Source organism: Cotesia typhae, unplaced genomic scaffold (genome assembly GCF_013202065.1).
Source record: "Cotesia typhae breed Kobodo isofemale line unplaced genomic scaffold, CoteBio_Ctyphae contig_26, whole genome shotgun sequence".
NCBI classification, from domain to species: domain Eukaryota; kingdom Metazoa; phylum Arthropoda; class Insecta; order Hymenoptera; family Braconidae; genus Cotesia; species Cotesia typhae.
Window position 1 is genome coordinate 3,729,048 of NW_027423732.1, and position 19,200 is coordinate 3,748,247.

General features: G+C 30.4%; 1 protein-coding gene across 1 annotated transcript in view; it reads left to right on the top strand.

Moving 5' to 3' along the window:
• LOC141525298 (protein trachealess-like) overlaps positions 1 to 19,200 on the top strand; it is a 379,682-nt gene that overhangs the window by 11,185 nt on the left and 349,297 nt on the right. The window lies entirely within an intron of this gene.

The following is a 19,200-nucleotide window of genomic DNA, read 5'->3' on the forward strand; positions in this document are numbered from 1 at the left end:
AAAAAATGATAGTTTTATTTTTTTAAACTCTAAGACCGTAGAAATAAACTTTTAATTCATTTTAAGACCTTGAAACTAATAAAATTCGGAGGATTATAAAGAAAACGGCTAAAATAATACTGAATTTAATTTTGACCTTGAATAACTTTTGAATGAGTTTATTAATCGAAAAATGATTTCAGAACTTTCTTGTAGAGCATTCAATTCTCTATAAAACTGTTCAATGGCAATTTTAGAGCAATTCATGGTTCATTAGTTTCAAAAATCAGAACAAAAAAAACTTTTTTCCTCTGTTATTCTTATGGGAAATCGAAAATTGCGAGGCGGTCAATCTTAGTATCAATATCAAGGGCTCATATTTTTAGAGGCCTATTTTTACATCTAAGCGAAACTTTAGAGCCTGGTTCCGAGATAAAAAAATTTTTTTTTTTTTTTAAATGCCCTAATAATTACTAATTACAATTACTATTAAGGCGAGTGTGAAGTAAAGTTAAGTGTTATGTGTGACTAACGTATTTAACTTCTACATTATCTTTTTCCCCCTTGGCTTATCAAATCCGAACAAAAACAGTTCCACTGCAAAAAATAGCGCCAAGTCTAGGTTCATAAGACTATGATAAGAAAAAAATTTTATTCCTTTACAAAAAGATATAAAATTAAAAATTAAAAAATCCAAATAACTGATATGATTGTATATAATTTTCGATAATAAAAAGAAATTTTGTTGGAAATTTAAAAATGAAAATTAAAAAAAAAAAAAAACAATTCTGGAACGTACTTGGTGTGCGTGGTGGCAGAATATTTTTTTTTCTTGTAAAATTCGTGAAATCGATCTATTAGGGCTTTAAAAAATTTGAATTAAACAATGACGCACATCAAGTACATTCCAAAATTGTTTTTTTTTTTTTTTTTTTTTCATTTTTAAATTTACAACAAAATTTCTTTTAATTATCGAAAATCATAAACACTCATATCAGTTACTTGGATTTTTTTATTTTTTTATTTGATATTTTTTTGGAAAGGAAAAAAATTCTGTTCTAATAATAGTTTTATGTTCTTGTCCGGATTTTAGTATTTTTTGTATAATAAAAAATTAACAATTTTGAGTTAATAATTTCCCGCCGAACATTAAAAATAAATAAAGAAAAAATAATCAGAATGTGCGCGTGTGTGTGTGTGTGTGTGTGTGTGTGTGTGTGTGTAAATAAATTTTTGCCTTACGGTTTCTCAAATACGAATCAACCGATTGAATTCCACGACAGGTCATTAAAAAGGGCTTATCAAAACTAAGATCTGATTAGATTTGAGAGTTAATCTACACGGAAAAAAAATTCTATGAAAAATTATGATGGTAACATAGTAATCCAGGACTAGACTTTCAGTATGTTGATTTTTACGATGCTGCCGTCTACAGAATACAATTTGAATTATTGAAAATTACGATGTTATTTAGTAAATTTTTTTTCCGTAAGAGCAAGTGAATAAGGACGCATACTATATGTTTTAATAAAAAAGAGACAGAGTCCAGTAGTTTGCGACGCCACCACCGAAAGATGACCAACTACTGTATGGAGAGTCTTATTATGTAACTGAACAGAGCGAATAGATATTCCCTCTGATGGCGTAAGGGGATAAACCTTGAGCCTGTGGCGGAGGGGATACCGGGTTCGACTCCTCGGTGACACAGGATTATTTTTTCGGTGAACTAAACTTCTTTTTCATTTGAGTGATAGAAATTTACGATGTTGCATCGTATAAATTATAATGTTTGAGTTCTGGTCCGGCACTACAATGTTTTATACTAAAAATTACGATGTTACTATCGTAATTTTTCATAGGATTTTCTCTCCGTGTATCAAGCCATTTCGAAGAAATTTAAAACAAAGCCAATGTAAATTGGAATTTTTATGTATTCTGAAAATGACTAAAGCGTGCGAAAAAATTATAACAAAACTATGCATACATTTCCTGTGCTGAAAAAACTGCGTCGAATGCTTTTGTTTTTAAATGAAAGTCGAACAAAGCATCCAAACTTTGTAGTTGTTAAGATATTTATAAAATATTTTTTTTCGGTATTTTTAAGATATCTTCGAGATCTCTCAAGCAATTAATATAAGCCTGTAAGCTTACTTTTTGTACCTAAATTACTGCATCAAATGCTTTCTTAAAAATGAAAATTGAACCTAGCATACCAAAGTTATAGTTTAATAAATACATTTTGAGCTCGAATAAGAGCTCAAAATGTGAAAAATGGTGCTTCATGGTTGAAAAGCTCAAATATTAACCAAAAAAAATACATTTTAAGGCGCTTGAAATTCAAAATTAGCGGAAAGTTCGAGGGTTGGCCTGCGCAGTCAACCGATTTCCAGATTTTTTTAAATTTCATCTGGTTGTTCTGCCTATAATTTTCAAGACTTTTGAATTCAACTAAACTAAACTTAAGCTCACACAATTGCCAAATTTAAACATATAGTTGAGATATTTTGACTAAATTACATTATTAAACCAGTGTGATAGAAAGAGACTTGGTTTTTATTTTCTCTTAAAATTAGGTTAAAGTTCTTAGCATCTATCAGAATCTTCTAGTTGATTGTTATAAAGATTGCTTTACTAACGTGAATTGATTTAAAACGCACAAGTCATAACAGATTTATAAATTTTTATAGCAGTGACGCTGAGGAAAATAGACTGGAAAAATGTATCCCCATAAAATAAGTCAAGGTGGAATGAATAGGGCGCCTGGGTAGGTCTCGAGGGAGCTCTGTCCCACTAAGTCGATAATAGGAATAGTAATTTGTAGGTAGTATGAAAACGTCGGACAGTAGTGCAGATGAATACGTCACGCTATAGCCGTAAACCTGATGCGATCATAGGATTGCTTACGCTGACAGAGCAACCCTGGGAGCCGTCATCATCTTCTTCTAGCACTCTTCCCTCTCTGACTCATTTCTTACTCACTTTTTTATGTATCAACACATATATATCTAATTTTATTGCTGACCAAATACTCTAAAATTCATTTCATTTGCAAATCACTATAAAAGTTTTATTTTAGGTAAGCTATAGTATGCGTAATTAGTTTTGAACTTTTTGCTGAGAAAACTTGCAAAATTTGAATTTAAATGAAGTTTTTCATGTTAATACTTAAAAATAGATATCTCATTAAACGAAGAGTATTTTCAGCACGTAATGCAGTTACTTCAATACAGTTTTTTAATCACCAATAATGAATATGAGGTAATTAGCTTATATTTAGAGAATTTAAAAAATATCTTACGAAAATTTGGGAAATTTTAACAAAAAAAAAAAAAAAAAAGCGATCTGTACCCAGAATTTTATTTTAAGGAATTTTTAACCTGTTACAAAGTGTCGTAAGGTTATTAATCTTTCGATGTATTAATTCTTGATAAAAAAACATACAATTTCTCTTAGTATATTTGTATTCTATAGGATTCGATCGATGAGATTTGCTGATTGACAATAGTTCTTATTTTTAACTAACAGTCAACACCACGTCCAAAAACAAACTAAGAAAAAGAATTAGGGAAACAGTTGACCCTGAAGGCCGTCCCTGCAACTTCCCGCTAATTCCATATACCTAAACGCTTGAATTCGCACTTACACGGAAAGAAAATTATAAGGCATTCCATCCGAAATGGGAAAATGACTAAAATTTTTAAATTTCTCTAGTTACTTCTAATTTAATCTTAATTTACTATTAAAAATCTATATTTTACTAATTTGTAAAGGAAATTTTTTTTGTTATCAATTAGAAAATCAATTTTTCTCTCCTAGTAACTTTTCAGTCGTACTAACTAGTATTCGGGCCAAATGTTGTTTAAGTGGGCAACACGTTTTTTTAATCATCTTATCAATTTCAGCTAGTGATTAATTTTAGTTAGGAAGAAGAAGAATTGAATAAAGAAAAGTATTAAGTTTGATTCAAACGAAAAGATATGTTAGTTTTTGTATATTTCGTATTTGAACATAAGCTTATCACATGTCCCACTCTCTTAAAAGAAATCAGTGGAATTTCACTGATTCACCAGTGGATCTCACTGGGTAACCAGTGAAATGTCACTGATTTAACCAGTGAACCCAGCAATGGCGATAATCCACTGATTCAACCAGTGAATTCCACTGGTGAAACCAGTGCAATTGAAAAACATCCATGATCACTGATAAAACCAGTGAGTTTCACTGGTGAATCAGTGAAATTTCACTGGTTCACCAGTGAAATACTTAGAGTTAGTAAAGAGATTGAAATTATAAATTATAGGTTATAAATAAGTTTTGTTTCATCAACTATAAAAATATGCAAAAATTATTGCAGTTTTTTAATTTTTTTTTTTTTAACTTTTTTAAACTATTGTTATAAAAAATAAGAATAATCCCAGCAGACAGAATATTACATTATAAGTTGGAACAATCCCTTAGCATAAAATTAAGTAACATTAATAAAGTATTGTTATAAAAATATTATAAATTATTAATTATAATTTTTTAGTTTCAGTATTATTTAAGGAAACATTTAAGAAAGAAACGACACTACGGGCAGTCGCTAGATTAAATATATAATGATCAATAAAATTATAAAAGTTGTCCAAACTGGGTGAATAACTTAAATCAAACACATAAAATAATTTGTACAACGTAGAAAAAACAGTTGCAGGTTTGCAATCTTTTGCAAAATCAATTAAATGTCCATCTAATTGTACAAAATATGTATCCTCCTGACCGTTCATCACAATCATAAATGGTTGAACATTCGTAGTCGCTTTGTTATTAAAATCATCAACATAATTTTGTATGTTGGTTCTTTCCTACACACATAAAACATTTATATAATCGTTTATTATTTGTTTCATCTAAAAAATCTAGATGAATATATGCAGCGAAAATATTAAATAATTCAAACTTACAGAAATTATGTGTAGCAAATAAGGATTAGGAAATGTAGTTACATTTTTTACTTCATCATTGGTATCTTCTATTAATGAGTTCGATACATCAAGTTGGCTCTGAAAACAAAAATTCAAGATATTAGAAGATGTAGTGTATTTAAGATAAACTTTATATGCCATACCACAAGTATTTTCTTTTTTCCTTTACTCTTCTCTTTTACTCCTTTGGTTTTTTTAGATTTTTTATTAGCACATGATTTGGTTCGTTTTAAACTATTGGTCACTGGCAATAACTCAGCTAAAATTGCAATAGCTCTCATGTCATCTAAAATGTAAACAAAGAATGAAAAAATAATATAAAGTATAATTGTTTCCAAGCATTATATTCAATCAAGTACCATTTTTAAGCATCGATGCCAGGGCAAAAATTTCAGGTACATGTATTTCAGCATATCGCAATATTTTAGCAGTATAAGAACTTGGAAAAATGTCAATAAAATCGTTTTTTATCCCCGAGAACATCATGTTAAATTCATTATCAATCTGTAATTAAAAATAATGATAGATTAGCTACTTAAAATTATCACTTTTAAGTAATACATAAAAATTTTCAGACAATCAAATATAAGCTATTGTCAATCTGATGTAAAAGTAGCTCAGTTAATATAGCGTACTTGATCATTTATAATTACCATATGACCATTATAATCGAGTAGACATGGGTAGGTTGATAATACTTCTGTAACAGATGGATGGTGTTCTTTAATCCATTCCCGTCGAAAAGGTCTTGTATTATTTAATTGAGTTACAATTTTATTTAGATTATCTTTGGTCGGAGTTAATTTCTTCATGGATTTTATCTGTAAAAACAAGGCATATTATTGATTGTATATAAAATTGCAGTAAAATGAAAATTACATTTTACAAACTTACATAGAAAAAAAGTACTCAAAACGAGAAAATTGTTAAGAAAGATTAAAATAGTCTTGATCGAAGTAAATATGTTTCTTAACGTAAGATAATTTTTTTTGATTGAAGAAAATTTTACTTTAACCGAGAAAATTTCCTTTATACTTATTTTCTTATATAAAAAAAAAGGTGTTTCTGTACTAGAATATTTTTTTTTGCAAGATCGTAATCAAAATATCAAACTACAATACTCAAGTACAATTTCATCAATGTCCAACAATTCATTAGTGCTTGAAGAATCACATGTGTCTGATGAGTCTGCTTCATTTGACTGGCTCAACTTTCTTTTTACTACACCCTGATATTTTTTTTTGTTGGACTAGCATTAGTCCTCGAAGTCCACAGCCGATACTCTATGAAACCTTTGCTGGTTTGAGGGTCATAGAGGTATTCCTAATATAGTCCAATAAAAAACGGAGTTACTTAAATGAGAACGATCTTATGATATAAAATTGCTTCAATAATTGTGCTTATACTCATATATCCTAAAGGTGTTTTTGTGTCCTTTAAAATAACAAATTCCTTTACAATTGCCTCAGCTAGGGCAATCTTAGCAGCTTTTTGAGGATATCTGAATAAAAGAAAATATCAAATATCACCGCGTAAAATTGAAATAGTTAGCAGTAGAACACGAGGATAAACAGATTGGTAATTAACATTAAAATAAAGTATTTTCATACACAAAAAATATATAAATTCAAAGCTTCTTTAAAACAAAAATTAATTTCTGATTAATTATTCGTTCTCAATAAGGAAAAAAATTTTTAATTACTTACAAACCCTGAACTTCAACAAGCTCGCCAGTTACGATTCTCACCAAGTCCTGTCTACCTTGAGTTGATAAAAAATCTTTCGGATTTATAGACTCCTTTTCCTTTTTGTGAGCTTTTATAAGGGCTCCAATACTTGAATATCGCTGTTTGAAAATATTATTATGAACTTGGAAATTATGTAATAGTAAAAAAATATGAATATGTATATAATAAATTTTTAAAAAATACTGAAAAGTTGGCTGAAGCTACGTTAGTATTTAATTGCATCACTTTCATTGATGGTAAGTTAATAGTTGAGCTACCAGAACTTTTAATCTCGATAGATTCTTTTACAAACATTTCAGAAGGAGCTTTAGAAGTATTCTATGGTATTATCAACATACCATCTTCGTTGACATCATATTCTCTCATAACCTAGCAATTTAAAAAAATAATTAAAATTTTGATATAAGAATTTAATGTCAATAGTGCATATGATATGAGTATAAAATAATTACATTGCATGTCGACTTTAACTCTCTAATCATCTTTGACAGTAATTTTTTTAGACCCAATTTTATTTTCAGAGCCTGTAAATCTGACTCTTTTAGCTCTAAAAAATTTGCACCACAAACACATTAGTCTATAAAAAAAATTTGAAAAATGTTATGTTTAAAAAAATATTTATTAATATTGTTAATAAGTAATTAAAAATGATACATTTTTACATTGGTTATTATCTATTGATACAATTTATACTTAGAAATTATTATGTAAATCATACAATTACATGACGTAGACTTATATATGAACTATCTGAGTTTGGAACATTCCAAGAACAAAAGGGCTTAAAGTGTGGTAATTTGTCAACCCGAACGAAACGATGAAGATTAAAATTACTGCTTTCTTTAATTTTAAATACATTCAAGTACACGTCTAATCGAGAACATTCACGCAGGGCAGTTAAAAAATATACTTTTTTTTCATTGATTACAATTATTTCTTTTATGATTCCGAATAGAGGTAAATTATCTGTTCGCTGTTGATCAGATTCTAGACAAATATATAAATTTGGTCGAAACTCTACGCCATTATATTTGATTTCTGTTACAGTTGTTATCATGTCATTATTTTTGAAACCCAACTTTAAAAGATGATTATTACATAGTGTTTTTTGAACTGTAATTTTGCGACCTTTTAGTATTTGAACGCGTACTAATTTAACATTACTAGTCCCCCATTTAGCACTGTGTGTACATTGAGGTACGCGAATAAGTGTTTTTGGAGGATTCTTGAAGTTACAAATATTTTGCGCGCGAATTTTTAATTCACCATGTTTGGCTTCATTCCTCATACAGTTATACTGTATCATTGGCCCAGAAGCAAGGATACATTCACAATAATGATACATATGATGCATTTTATTTATTATATGAATACTGGGAAATAATATCGCAAACGTTTCCGTGAAATCAGATATAAGTCTTTTTAGATATGGTAACTGTGACTTAAAAATTTTCGGGGCAAAAACTATCTCCATAATCCTAAGCAACAATAAAATTAATTGCATATAGTCATCACCACGAGGTATTTTATCGTATAAAAAGAAAGGAAAAGCTCGGATAAGACACCATGTCTGCATCGCTTTTTGACTCAGTGTATTTCCTTGTTGACGAAGCATATTCGTCGTAAAATTTGCTGATGGTTGATTAATTTTCTCTACGAAACCGTACTGAAAGGACTGGAGTCTTGCATTAAATTCAAATGCATCGAATATTTTTTTGTTAATTATAAACTCATATAACACATGTTTAATTACCATTGGACAAACACCACATAAAAAGTCATGCATCGGATCGAAAACTAAATTTTCTGTTATATGGAAATATTTGGATTCATTTAAGCAGCAAGAACCTTTTATTCCAGTATCTGTCATAGTTTCTTGCAAAAATTTTTTTTTTCTCTAAAGTTTCTAAACGCTCATTATAAAGAATTTTAGTCCTTCTGGGAGTTTCATGAATATTATTGCCTAAATTTTGTCTAGTACACATACACATTCTACAAAACTTGTTTGCAGAGGGTCCAAGAAAATTGTAAACATCATGTACAGCAAGTCCGTCACCGCAAAATGCTGCTATTGATGCTCGAAGAATAAAGTTAGTTCCTTCAATATTGATTGAGATGCCTTTTTCACTTTCTAATTTTTCAAGATCTTGCAAAAAAGGATCTAATATTTGTTTGAAACCATATTTTTTTACACCTTCATTTGTATAAATTAGAAGTACATGAATGCTACTCAATTCTGAATTCATATGTGGTGGTAAATTTTGTATGGTGTAATAAAATACTCCTAACTTATGAACTCCGGTTTTTGAACCTAAAGGATTAACAATTTCTAGTTCATCATAGTACAGTTGAAGTCTAATAGCATTTTTATAACGTGAAAAAAAAGAATGGTTCTTAAAGTTATCACCATCAATAAAAGAAGCCATAATTCTTTCATCGTTTGATCCTTTCTCTGATAAAACTAGATTTGAAATACTTTTATTAGACAAAACTAATTTCAATGTTTTAATCACTGGAACGTATTGGAATGTTTCGTAAATTTTTTTTGGTTTGTACCCTTGCGACTGCGAGTCCACTCTGGAACCACTCTGTTTCCAGAGTCAGAGTGGAATCATACTAGATCCAGAGTGTTTCTAGAGTGGTTTTGTGCCTTTTTTTCAGAGTGAAACCAGATTGGCTACAGATTGAAACCAGACTGTATTCAGAGTGAATACAGAGTGAATACAAATTGAATACATAGTGGACCCATAGTGAACACATAGAAAATTCAAGATCGATACAGAATGGAATCAACGTGAAGCCAAAGCGGAGCCAGATTGGTTATTCAGTGAAACTATAGTGGAGCCAGAATGAAACCAAAGTGGATACACAGTGGATTCACGATCGATACAGAATGAATTCATAGTGGACCCGAAGCGGGTCCAGATTGGTTATCGAGTGAGACCAGAGTGGATGCGGAGTGGAGCCAGAATAAAACCAAAGTGGCGTCGGAGTTGAATCAGAATGCAACCTGAATAAAATTCGATTGGAATCAAAATGGAATGAGAGTAGATAAAGAATAAAACCAGAGTAGAACCAAAGTGAATACAAATTGTTGCAGAGTGCACTTTAATTATTTTCTTAGCAAATCCTTTATGAATTTTGAGTTACTCCAAAGTATTTTTAGATTAAATCCAAAGAATTTTTAGAACGGACCTGTCATGTTTACACTTCAGTATACCTACTGTGAATTTATATCGATCTTGTTTCGTCTGATCAAAATACATATGGTTCAAAACGTTCGTATTGCTACATAATTTTTAGTAGATTTCATAAAAATCTAACTATTGCAGCCGTCCTCATGGCGTAACTTTTAAAAAATTTAGCCATTTTCTGACTCAGTTTTTCGAGCTGATTCAGAAAATGTAGTTTGTTCAAAAGTTTATATATATATATATATATATATATATATATATATATATATATATATATATATATATATATATATATTAGGGTGGGTCAAAAAAATCGAATAATTTATTTTTGACTTTATACTCTGAAAAATAGGTTCGTAGACACCTAAAAAGAATTCTCTCCAAGTATAAGCTCTTAATTATAACGGGAAGGTCCTCCGCTTTGCGGGTTTCTATTTTTTTCGGATAATCAGATAAAAAAATTTATATCTCGCTTCCAACTGCTTGGAAAAATATTCCGTGGCATAGATTTTGTGAGAAATTGAATGCTTTACAAAAAAGGTCTTTTATGACATTTTCAAAAACTCAACCGATTAAAAGATATTCATAGTTGAAGTTTGGCTATTTTAAGGAAAATATTCGTTTTTATTATGAATTTTATAAGTCGATGAAAAAAATTATTTCGGATTGCGGAACTCATGATTTTGTAGGAAATTTACTGCTCTACAAAAATGGTCTCTTATGATTTTTGATTAAGTGAAGCCGTTACGAGATATTTATCGTCAAACATTAACGAATATCAATATTTCCAGTTTTTGATCAATAATTCGATAAATTTTAATTTAAACTATGAGTTTCAGGAAAATTTTCATAAATTTGAGTTTCGATCGATAAAGAAATGTTATAAACAATTTTTTAATATTGTTTTCAGTCTTGAGCTTGTTTGATTGCATTAAAACAAGAAATTAGAGCATTTTTTTCGACATATAGCCAATGATTAGTTTAATTTGAAGTGAATGACATATTTCTTTGTCAAATTTAATATGAAAAGTATTGAATCAAGTGAGAAACAACCAGTATTTAACTTTTTTATAGATAAATTTTTTTATTGAATTATCAATTGCAATATAATTGTCTATATTTTTAACATAACAGTACGCTATTACTATAAATAATTTCTTTTATTACAATTTGGGAATGTTTTTGATGTTCTTTGACAACTTGCAATAAGTACTGGAATTGTTCTTCATTTTTTGTCAAGCATTGATTATATTCACTGACTAATGCAACAGCTCGCTCTGCTGAATCATTGACAACTTTTAGTTGTTGAAAGTATTCTTTATTTTCGAGATAACTCTCATTAGTAGGCCATAATTCAACATCGACATCAAGAAAGTCATACGGTAGATCGAAGATTTTGAAAAGATTTAATGACTTTTTAGACACAAAGTCACTCAGAGTTCTCTGCGCCAATGAATTCAAATCTTTTTAGCAATTACAAATCTTTTAGCTTTAGAATCTGTACCTTCACGAGTATTAACAGCTTCAACAATACTTTTTTTACTTCTAATGGAACGCCATCGTCAAACAGTGATAAAATGGCAAGTTCATCGCTCAAATACCATAAGTGCGAAATCATTTTTTCACACGTAGCTGAAGAAATCAAAGGATTGATATGTTTGTACTCCAATAAATTTTTCATAAACTGCAAGTCATGATAAGCAGCAGTTGTTGCAGAAGTTGATGAAAACCAAGCTTTTAAATACAATGTGACTATAAAAATACAGAAATGACGAAGACCATGCAATTCTTTCTGAGAGAGTTTGAATTCATCTCTGAATAGATACATTTTCAAACTATAAATGGCCTTAGCCATCCATCTAGCATGATGAACAGCACCAGGACGTTTGAAAGAAATCTTTTCTTGAGGCATTTCTCCAAGGAAAATCAATGATAATTCCAATAATTCTTTATCTAACTTATTATAACATTTCTTTATCGATCGAAACTCAAATTTATGTAAATTTTCCTGAAACTCATAGTTTAAATTAAAATTTATCGAATTATTGATCAAAAACTGGAAATATTGATATTCGTTAATGTTTGACGATGAATATCTCGTAACGGCTTCACTTAATCAAAAATCATAAGAGACCATTTTTGTAGAGCAGTAAATTTCCTACAAAATCATGAGTTCCGCAATCCGAAATAATTTTTTTCATCGACTTATAAAATTCATAATAAAAACGAATATTTTCCTTAAAATAGCCAAACTTCAACTATGAATATCTTTTAATCGGTTGAGTTTTTGAAAAAGTCATAAGAGACCTTTTTGTAAAGCATTCAATTTCTCACAAAATCTATGCCACGGAATATTTTTCCAAGCAGTTGGAAGCGAGATATAAATTTTTTTATCTGATTATTCGAAAAAAATAGAAACCCGCAAAGCGGAGGACCTTCCCGTTATAATTAAGAGCTTATACTTGGAGAGAATTCTTTTTAGGTGTCTACGAACCTATTTTTCAGAGTATAAAGTCAAAAATAAATTATTCGATTTTTTTGACCCACCCTAATATATATATATATATATACAGAGATTGATTGATTGATTGATTGATAGTTTATTAATGCCAAGGCACAAGCCAAATGGCAATTTTAAATACAATATGATTTACAAATACAATAATAATAGAAAAATTATATAAGTACATAAACTATAATAAAGATCTAATATAAAAATTTATATTTATTTTATCTGATTCAACTAACATACTCAATAAATTATTCAATTAATAACAGCTGATAAAAGAACAAAGTTGGAGAATTTAACACTTAGAATCTAACAGTAATTATCAGAGAACTTATCACTTTACAATAACAAAATTAATAATCCAAATTCAACAAATGGTCAAAAATTTTATTTTTGAACACTTCAAGACTAGATGAGTTTACAATCTCTTCAGGCAGTTCTTCCCACAATCGTATTACACTCACTTGGAATGACCGCTCCATGAAGGTCGTAGCAAAATGCGGAAACGTGAAAAGAGAGTGTTTTTGGCTGCTAACCTATCTGAACGTCTGACTTCGGTCTCCTCAACAAAAGCATCTCGTAGGTACTTGGGTTTACCAACTTGAAGTAGCTTAAAGAAGTAACAACTCATGAAGTACATTCTACGATATTTCACAGTAAGCCATCCCAATTCTCGTTGATAAGGTGTTATATGCTCATCTTTTCTAAGATTAAAAATGAACCTAATTGAGCAATTTATTGCACGTTGAAGTTTTAAGTCATTTTCAGATGTTGAATCTACTAATACGATGGAACAGTAATCAAGAAGTGGTAAGATGGTGGATGATACTAACAATTTCCTGATGTCAGTTGAGAAAATGTTCTTTCGAACCTTGAGAGAATGCAAGGCTGAATTAACTTTGCTAACCACTAGCTTGACATGATAATTCCAACTTAGGTTCCTACTGATGTGTAATCCCAAGCACTTGGTAGTATCAACATATGGAATTATGACACCATCTATAATAATAGGTGGCAGATCAAAGTTACTCAGTTGTTTCAGCTTGCTATTTGAACCCAAGATCATTGCTTTGGTCTTGGACAAATTTATCTCCAAGCCATGCTTCCTTGCCCAATCCGCAACTGATTGTGCATCAATGTTGACCTGTCTGACTGCCTCTTGTAGTTGATACATAAAGAAGTGTAGATAAATATATTTGTCATCTGCAAACAGACCATGGTTACAATACACTAACCATCTGACAACAGAATTCATGACAATTAAAAACAGGATTGGACCAAGCACAGAACCTTGAGGAACACCAGATGAAGTTCTAAGGAGCTGAATTGGAGTCCCAAGATTATTCAGTATTGACTGAGAGCGATTTGATAAGTAGGAGAAAAACCAGATAATTGTTTCCATTGAAAAACCAAGCTCAAATAACGCAATCAGTATGATCTTGGGGTCAACATAGTCAAAAGCCTTACTCAAATCAAATAAGACTATTATGGTAAGTTTATTTTTGTCCATCGCCTGCCTAATATCATCAGTGAGCCTCAGTAAAGCTGATTGTGTGCTGTGATGTTTCCTAAATCCGGATTGCAAAGGATCGAGTAACTCGTTATCCTCCAGATAGGTTATCACTTGATTTGCAATGATTCTTTCAAACACTTTGGCCAGATGGGATAGATTTGCAACAGGTCGGGTATCTGACGGAGATCTAGGTGGTGAAGTTTTATTCAAAGGTATAATAAAAATAATTTTCCAAATGTCAGGGAATATTCCAGTATCAAGAGATCTATTAAATAATGCAGTAATAAACAGTGAAATTTGTGGAAGGTGATCCCGTAGCCATCTTAAATCCAATCCATCAGGACTTTTTCCTTTAGACTTTGAAAGAGTAATATGCAATGCCTTAGTAACATCTACAATGTCAATCATGGTCCACTTGAATAAACAATTGACTTGTCTTGAATAGTCCATCGGCAGCAGATCAACAAAATTTTTATTGCAAGGTGGATGTTTTCTTACTATGTTTGCGTAATACTCATTCAATTCAAGAGCATCAAAAAGTTTAGCGGTGATGAAGGGTTAGACTTAATTAGTCCAAGATGTTTAAGCTTACTCCAAATAGATGAACCATATGAAAGATTTGAAAGAATAGTTTTTAAGTATTCCTCACGAGCATGATTTAACTCAGCTTTTAAGTTTTTTCTCTTAATTCTAAAAAGAGCAAGCAAATTTAGGTCCCGAGTTCTCCTAGCTTTCTTATAAATTTCATCGCGTTCTTTGCACTTCACTTTTAATTCTTTTGTAAACCAAGGATTACTATGACGGACTATCTTCTTAGTAATTTCTGGTGCAAACAAATCCAGAGAAGATAGAACACCAGATTTGAAGATAGTCAGCAACTCATTTGGATCCGAATTCTCTAGTATAGCATTATCAATTCTTAAAGTGTTCATCAAAGTTCTTGAAAGAGCTTGATGATCACAATTTTTAGGTTTCTAAAGGTAACTTTCTTTGGTGCTGGTTTTGAACAATTTAATTTATATTTACAAAATAAATAGTCATGGCCATCAATGAACGGAGAATCGGATTTAGCAAACGAAACTAATTTACTATCACTGTCAAGCAGGATGACATCCAACCAAGAATCATAATTATTTTTATGAAAAGTAGCTCTGTAAGGTACGCAGAACAGTGATGATTCAAGAATAAAGTCTTTCAGGTGCCTTGCAGTATAACTATCTTCTAACAAGTTATAATTTAAATCACCAGCTATGATTATATTGTTGAAATTTGGAGCAAATCTTAAAAAAATGTCAAAGAATTCGTTAAGAAATAGCCCTTTCGGTCTTCTGTAAATGCAGGATAATAAGAGGTGAGATCCAGAGGATAAAGTGACATCGGTAATTAAATATTCTGGTTGGTTTAAATAGTCAGAAGTTGAAATATATAAAATCTTGACTTTTAAGGACTCGTGGACAAGACAGGCCACTCCACCTCCCTGGATGTAACAACCAGTATCTGCATGTTTTAAGGTTCGATTTCTTCGAACAATATTGTAGCCATTCAATGAAAAAATACTGTTGTCGTGTGAGGGTTTTAACCACGTTTCAACAAGGATAATAATGTCAGGTTGAGTATCATTAATCAAATTCAAGAATTGAGCAGTATGGCCAACAAGGCTATTTATATTTAGACTAAGTACATTTAGCGATGAAGATATATTTTTAGTTGAGCTATTAGTTGAATCAGTTGACTGTTAATCTAGTTTAGTGAGATCAGAAACACATTTAATTTTAATTATTTCAGAGCCATTTTCTCTTTTAGCAAAAATTTGTCCACTTGTCACCCAGACATACTTGATCTTTTTTAACTTAGCCTTTTCTTTAGTTTGTAAAAGTAATTTATGTGTCTCTGGTAATAAAAATTCATTGACGTATATAGCAAATGTGGAATTTTGATCAACATAGTCCGGAAACACAATTTTAGCCAAAAGATTTTTGACTTGCGTTTCGAACTTATAATGAAATCACGTACTCGAGAAGACTTCAAATCAATAATGTAGGAATGATAGGTAGTCTTATGTTGTTTAGATCTATCTTTATTTACAAATTTACGAACACTCAAAACATCGCTGACCAAATGTGGTAACTCTAGAGCATTTAAAACAGCGGACGGAATTTCAGAAGGTAATAGTTTATCAGCCACTAAATCAGGAATACCTGAGATTACCAACTCAGTAGTACTTCCTAATAGAGATGAAGTAGATGAAGCTACACTGTTTTCAAGAGTAACTAGTTTGCTCAGATCAGCTAGTTTATTATGCATTATATTCATGTTAGTTTTACTGTCTTCTTTTAATTTTTGATGTCTAAGTTTAATTTCGAAATTGAATCAGCATTTATTTTAACATTTTCCTTAACTTCCGAAAGGTCAGACACAGTAGCAGCTTGCGAATCTTTGAGGTCAGCGATTTGCGTACTAAGTTCCTCAAGTTTCTTATTTACCAACATGTTGGATGATAAAAACTGTTCCATCATAGCTGTCATCTTATCGTCAAGCGACTTTTCAGACCAATTTGAAGGTAGCTGGGCCATTGTTGGAGGTGTGATAGGTGAATGAAACACTGAGTCTGGACCAATCGATTTCGGTGTATTTGGTGTGACAGGTGTTGACAGAGAGAGAGAGAGAGAGAGAGAGAGAGAGAGAGAGAGAGAGAGAGAGAGAGAGAGAGAGAGAGAGAGAGAGAGATACCCTCGAGGGGTTAATCAAGGAAACTTAATGTGATTTTAGAACGTCGAGATCTGATGAGAATTCGATCTTCGCAAAACGGGGTGAAACCAACAACTCCCCGATTTTTGAAAATCTTAGATTTTCTTAGCGGGAAGTTAAAAAATTGAATAAAAAGAAGATAATTCTTTAAAACACTAAGTATTGTTCACGTAACGTCAAAATATCTATTCTTTCAAAAACATAACAATGTCTCTTAAAATGATTGATAGCTTCTACATAATCTATTGTATCTACGTACGTAAACAGTATTTCTTATAATTTAAACAAAACTTTATGTTTCATTTCAACATTAGTATTTGATATAAATAAACGATATGAATAAAAATTTAGCGTTGGATAATTATTTATTATAATTAGAAAAAAAATTTCAAATGAGTCAGTCATATCTTGAACCGATGTTATTGTACATTTTAATTTGAGAGAACGAAATTCTTAAACACATTTTTCTCGAGTCTAGTAGTTTTTTCATCAACATATTGTTCGAGATCGATCTATCAAGTAATTCAGCAAGTATTTTTAAAAAATATTCTTTGAAATTAGATGTTGCCGATTAAATATGAACTATATTGAAAAGCCCTCTTTAGCAATATTCAAAGTTGTTTTTTTTTTTTTTTTTTTTTTTGTTGAATTAACCGAACATTAACTTTTTATCAATGCAACTATATATAAGCTCCGCATCGAGCGTTGAAATCACCCGCAACAATGAAAAAATCAAAGTGGTATTAGTTATAGATTTTATACAGATAACACAAACTGCAAGGAAAAACTATTTGCGTAAAAATTACAATAGTAACATCGTAATCCTAGAGCAGACTTTCAATATCTTGATTTTTATAATTTTAAAATTAAAAATTACTATTTGCTTTCGAATTTTTACGATGCAAACATCGTAGTTCGAATATTTTCAAGTAACTGAATGGTAGTTTAGATGTTGCCTCAGATGGCTCAGTGGAAGAGCCTTTAGCACGTAACTTAAAAAACTGGGTTCAGTTCCTAGATTTGGCAGAATTTTCGGTTACGAAAAGATCTTTTTTGTTTGATTCCCCTGCACCCTTTAACCTTTCTTTTCCTCTTTCTATATATGGCGTAAAGTCAAATTACCACGTTATATGCATGGTTAAAAATATATATATATATTTTTTTTTTCAATTTGCATCATGTTAATACCTGAAGGAACGATAACAATGCGCTTTTTGTATTGTAAGTATATCAAAATAATGAAAAAAAGTTTTTCCATAGAACAAATGCTTGCTCTTCATCGAGTCATCGACGACTAATAAACTCAATTAATCGATCCAACTGTAAAAATTTTCACTTTCCTAAAGATCAATAGAAACAAAATCTACTACCTTTTTTGATTGAAGCTTAATTGTGAGTAACCTATGATATTAATCCGTAACAAGAATATTAGCTACTGCTAAGATTTTTGGAGTCCGGCATAGATTACATTATAGAAATGACTTATAAAAAAATTATCCAAATTAAGTCATATGAATTCAGAAACAAATCCCATGATCAGTCGAAAAAACTGCATAAAAAGAATCATCACTTCAACTAATTACAGGGTCAATAGCACTGTTCAATTTTTTTTTATTTTCTCATTCATAACTGAGTAGGACCATTAAAATGAAAATTATTTTAGTAAAATCATATTGGCAAGTTGACAATCCAGCACAGAAATAACATAAGCTTGAGGGGTAAGAGTTATATTGAAACTGGAGCCGTAATATTAGGAGTATTCTATTAGAGTGCGAGGATATTACTCTCTTGAGAGTACAGAAAAAAGACATGGTACTGGTAGAAACAACAAAACTATATATTTTCTTCAACACTAACGTGAAGCAAAAACTTCATATATAAAAAAAAATTTGATATAACAATAATTAATAACGATGCTACAAGAAATAAAAACTAAATAGAGAAATTGTATACGCAAGAACTGAATAATACTAGTTACGAACGCTACTAATAACATAGTTACAAACGAAGTAATTTTATGTAACAAAACTGTTCAAGATTAAAAATTTGGGCGAATTAGATTTGTGCATTTAATTTCAGTGGCATATAGAAAATATTTGATTGTGCAATATTAACATCAAGAAAATGAGTATTAATAATTATTAGATAAATAAAGGTACACATTTAACAAATCGTAATTTAACAATTCAATCAGGAAGATAATTTATTTGCAGCATTGAGAGTATAACTGATATTCTCAAAATGAGTTGGGCTTACATTGACGAATACCTAAAGAAAATCTACTTTTATGAAATTTTATGATCGCTTTTAATCATAATTACAATAGCTAAGGCAAAAATAACTTTGATGAAGCCTCTGGTCATTTAAAATCGTTATTTTCAAAAATGATGGGTATAAGTTTGTTAATTAATTTCAGCAAAAGAATTTGAAATGCATTAGCAGAACTAGTCTCTATTCATGCCGTAGTTATTATGTACACTTGGAAAATATATTTGATATTAGGTAAACAAGATGCTCCGATTATTGTATACACTCGAGTGTTCAA